Source organism: Sinocyclocheilus grahami, unplaced genomic scaffold, assembly GCF_001515645.1.
Source record: "Sinocyclocheilus grahami isolate Dianchi unplaced genomic scaffold, SAMN03320097.WGS_v1.1 scaffold1504.1, whole genome shotgun sequence".
Lineage (NCBI taxonomy): Eukaryota > Metazoa > Chordata > Actinopteri > Cypriniformes > Cyprinidae > Sinocyclocheilus > Sinocyclocheilus grahami.
The window spans coordinates 83,914-88,982 of record NW_015506683.1 but is presented as its reverse complement, the minus strand read 5'-3'; the positions used below and the strand labels follow the sequence as shown (position 1 = coordinate 88,982).

Here is a 5,069-nt window from a genome sequence, read left to right as displayed (position 1 = left end):
GAAAGGGAAACCCCTCTTCAAACTCATCGGCCAGATCCACCTGCGATCCCCACGGGCTCATTCCCTTCCGTGCCTCAGCAGCGGTGGGTCCTGAATCGCGGGAAGCAGACGGCTGCCCCTCTTTCCTCGAAAAGAGAGACAAACGAGAGCGGAGCTTTTCCCTTGGAAAAACCGCTTGCAGTGCACGCCGATTGCCCCCTCTGAGGCATCACGTGCATGCTCTTCGCCCAAACAAATAACGCATAGATCGTGTGTGTCATCAGATGTTAAACAACGTCAACACGGATGCACACATCCTTAAACGCTTTGCTAGTGCTCGCCATAATGAGATGAATAGAGATCGCTCTTACCACAGAAATGCACGCTTCAAACAAAACTCCTGTGTGCTCCCGGCACCTATTTATACTATAGTCGCACCGGTATTGACGTCATGGCTGTCGCTGGCCAACAAGTTGGTGTTTTTTCAATGTATGCTATAGACACGGGTCACGACGAGGCGTTCCCCATAGCGACCCCTAAATATTCTGTAGACTGATGCGGCAAAAGTTTAACTTTTTGGAAGGTGTGTGTCCCGTTACATCTGATGTAAAACCAACACAGCATTTGATCAAAAGAACATCATACCAACAGTCAAACATGGTGGTGGTAGTGTGAGGATCTGGGGCTACTTTGCAGCTTCAGGACCTGGACGACTTGCCATAATTGACGGAACCATGAATTCTGCACTCTATCAAAAAATCCTGAAGGAGAATGTCCGGCCATCAGTTTGAGACCTCAAGCTCAAGTGCACTTGGGTTATGCAGCAGGACAAAGCGTGGCACAACCAGTTATTAGATTTAGGGGGCAATTACTTTTTCACGTAGGGCCAGGCAGGTTTGGACAGCTTTTTTCCCTTAATAAAATAAATAATCATTTAAAAACTGCATTTTGTATTTACTTGCATTATCTTTGTGTAATAATAAAATTTGTTTGATTATCTGAATCTTTTAAGTGTGACAAATATGCAAAAAAATTTAAAAACAGGAGGGGGGCCAACACTTTTTCACACCACTGTATATATATATATATATACTAATGAAAAATATTGCTTATAGCAGTTCCCAAAATTGAATGAAAACAAAATTCTCATTCTCATATTTTTTTCCTTTTAGCATAATCATCACTTCTGCACAATTTCCAGTAAATTATTACTGCATAAATACCACAACTTGTATTAAATAATGCTTTCTATTTTCATTGCAATTCATTTATTCTTAAAATGATTCACCTTGTTTGTCCTCGATGGTGGATAGTGGAAACTTCTCAGAAACGACTTCTAAGTGTTGCTAGAGCTAGAAATAACTTCTGCTGAAACTAACACTTCTTATCTGCAGGATCACTGCATTAATATGTAAATCAACGATTGATAGAAATCTGCGATAGACAGATGCATATGCTGCTGAACACCAATCTTACATATCACATACACATATATGATATTTTATATTATTTCACAATCAACCAGTAATCTTTTTTGTCAAACATCAGCATTCATATGTTATGTACTTTATTTTGCAGTAAAACCGTTTTGCATTAAGAGGAATGCAAATTGTGGACTTATATGCTATTCAATGAAACACACTTTTCACAGCTCAAGACATGCACACACTAATGTACAACCCGAATTCCGGAAATGTTGGGACATTTTTAAAATTTGAATAAAATGAAAAACTAAACGACTTTCAAATCACATGAGCCAATATTTTATTCACAATAGAACACAGAGAACATAACAAATGTTTAAACAGAAAACTTTTACACTTTTATCCACTAAATGAGCTCATTTCAAATTTGATGCCTGCTACAGGTCTCAAAAAAGTTGGCACGGGGGCAACAAAGGGCTGAAAAAGCAAGAAAAAGAAAGAAAGAGTGCATAAAAAGATTGTGGAATACTTTAAAAACAACGTTCCTCAACATCAAATTGCAAAGTCTTTGCAAATCTCATCATCTACAGTGCATAACATCATCAAAAGATTCAGAGAAACTGGAGAAATCTCTGTGCGTAAGGGACAAGGCCAAAGACCTTTGTTGGTTGCCCATGGTCTTCGGACCCTCAGACGACACTGCATCACTCATCGGCATGATTCTGTCACTGACATTACTAAATGGGCCCAGGAAAACTTCCAGAAACCACTGTCGGTAAACACAATCCGCCGTGCCATCTGCAGATGCCAACTAAAGCTCTATCATGCAAAAAGGAAGCCATATGTGAACATGGTCCAGAAGTGCCGTCGTGTCCTGTGGACCAAGACTCATTTAAAATGGACTGTTTCAAAGTGGAAAAGTGTTCTATGGTCAGACGAGTCCAAATTTGACATTCTTGTTAGAAATCACGGACGCCGTGTCCTCCGGGAGACCTTCCAGCATGTTATCAGCGTTCAGTTCAAAAGCCAGCATCTCTGATGGTATGGGGGTGCATAAGTGCATACGGTATGGGCAGCTTGCATGTTTTGGAAGGCACTATGAATGCTGAAAGGTATATAAAGGTTTTAGAGTAACATATGCTCCCCTCCAGGCCACGTCTATTTCAGCAGGACAATGCAAAACCGCATACTGCAGCTATTACAACAGCATGGCTTCGTAGTAGAAGAGTCCAGGTGCTGAATTGGCCTGCCTGCAGTCCAGCTCTTTCACCTATAGAGAACATTTGGCGCATCATTAAACAAAAAATACGTCAAAGATGACCACAAACTCTTCAGCAGCTGGAAACCTATATTCGGGAAGAATGGGACCAAATTCCAACACCAAAACTCCAGAAACTCATAACCTCTATGCCCAGATGTCTTCAGATGGCATCAAATTTGAAATGAGCTCATTTTGTGCATAAAATTGTAACATTTCTCAGTTTAAACATTATCTATGTTCTATTGTGAATAAAATATTCGCTCATGTGATTTGAAATTATTTTAGTTTTCATTTTATTCCAATTTAAAAAACGTCCCAACATTTCCGGAATTCGGGTTGTACATTAACCACAGATGTCCAGTATAGACACATTTTCATGCACATGCTGTCTAGCAAAACACATAAAACCACATCTCTTTCCAGGTATTAAACTAGGCCTTCTGTGGTATGATTGTGTTTGCAATACTATTAAATAGACAGCAGAATCATTTGTTTACTGCTAATGTGTATCAGAATTAAATGGCTACTGCTGTTCTGCAGAATTTTTTTGCTAACATTTTCTGTGTGGTTTTAATTTCTCAGAATGGCTGTTAGCTTTTTAAATAATGACTTTTGATCTGAATGCATTGAGAGAAGAAGCTGCTGGAACAAATGAAGTGACTGATTAAAGTCAGCTTTTTTTTGTACAATACAGGTTCATATAAATACATGTCTATTACATGTAGATGAGTTATTTGTTAATTTAATTCTAATACTATCTCTCTATGTGATTATGTTTGACTCTTTAACCTCTAGTATAACTGTTACGGTCTGTGACCTTTTGTGCTGTACATGATATTTATTTTTGTCTCTTCTCTGTTCTCACTCTCATGTTCTTAGGTACCGCCTTCCTTGGATTATATTGGCTATCTTTGCTGTCATTCATCATTAGTTAATTATGACAACACATTTCTTTCGCCAATCAAGCTCTTGTCCGAGAGGTTCAAAAGGAGAACATCAGCGGGAAGAAGGGTGTGTGACATTTTGGATTGTGACTGTTGTGTGCACCCGCAGAATGTGTTTTTGTTATTTTGGTTTTGACTCTCTCTAGTTGGTTGAGTTTAAGAGTTCTTTGAGGTTTTATGACCTTGTTAGCATTTAGTAGTGATGGCGAGATGAAGCCTCATGAAGCACTGAAGCTTTTCAGCCAAGTGGTTCACAAAAGGGTTCATTTCTCGAGGCTTCATTTGCTCACAATACCACCTGGTGGCCAAAGAGTATAAAACAAGCAGATACATTACAGATGACCTGATGTGATCTGTGATACACTGTATTTTGTGCCAGTTAAGGCTTAGAAATAATGGTGAAGAAAAAAAAATCAATTTCCACATAGACTAATCTATTTATATGAATATAATGTGTATTTTCTAGGTGTATATAATGATTGTATAACATAACTGTGTAATAAACGTATTGGCTTCAAATGAATGGGGCTATCAAATGTGTGTAAATCAAGTATTTGCTCATAATAGGCAGGAGGAGCATTATTATTAGTCTAAAACTGGAAAGTGGCTGGGTTTAACAGGGCAGAGGACTGTGAATTTATAAGATTTGAACCGCTTCCTGAACCAGTCAGGCCAAGCAAGGCTTCAGACGTCATCAATTACGTCATTGCTCTAAGAGTGACTCTCCTTCAGTCACTGACACTGACTTCACTGCATCTGTATCACCAAACACACCTGCAGAACAAACACAAATAGTTTCTCAGTCAAACATAATAAAATTAAAATTTAATTCAATCAAGCTTTAAGTTTGGAGTAGTTTTGAAAAAAAAAATGCTAATTTGGAATGGTAGAAACATCGATTGTGCTGTGGTTTGTTGTTGCCGTGTGTTTTGAGTTTGAGCTCCGTCAAGTTAATTCTTTGTTGTCTATTTTTTATCTTAAAATCAATTTTATACACCATCCTTTTCGTTTATATACCGTGTGAATATATCCCCTATCGTATTCTACAACAAAAACAATCAGAGCGCCTTGTTATCACTAGTTTTATTTTGATTTCCCGAGTCCGCTATTAGCTTATAGTAGCATCGCCGGCGTGGTTACCGCTAATCTCGCTTACATTGCTAATACTCTATTCACACACATTACCATTGTTTTACTCACTGTTACTTGCTTTAATGGCGGATATATGTCTACCTTTGAGTGCAGGTGAAGACACGTTCGAGCTGCATTCGGTGCAGCTCGAGCTGGAGGCCGTGTAAAAGCAGATCCGTGACCTGGTGGAGAGGCAGGCCCAGCTGACAAACATCTCAGGTTGACGCTCACAAGTCCGGGGTAAGTATACAGCCCGCTGCTAACTCTCCCACCACCTCTACTCCGTGTGTTTCTCTGCTCAGGCCTGGTGCACCCAGGACGCGATCTTCC

At 39.4% G+C, this 5,069-nt stretch overlaps 1 long non-coding RNA gene across 1 annotated transcript; it reads left to right on the top strand.

The window, feature by feature from the left end:
* The first annotated feature begins 1,523 nt into the window (after nt 1-1,523).
* LOC107570780 (uncharacterized) lies at nt 1,524-2,516 on the top strand. Its single transcript, XR_001607088.1, has 3 exons — nt 1,524-1,536; nt 2,266-2,269; nt 2,422-2,516. It is a non-coding gene; the product is annotated as an uncharacterized lncRNA (long non-coding RNA).
* Nucleotides 2,517-5,069: the final 2,553 nt, after the last annotated feature.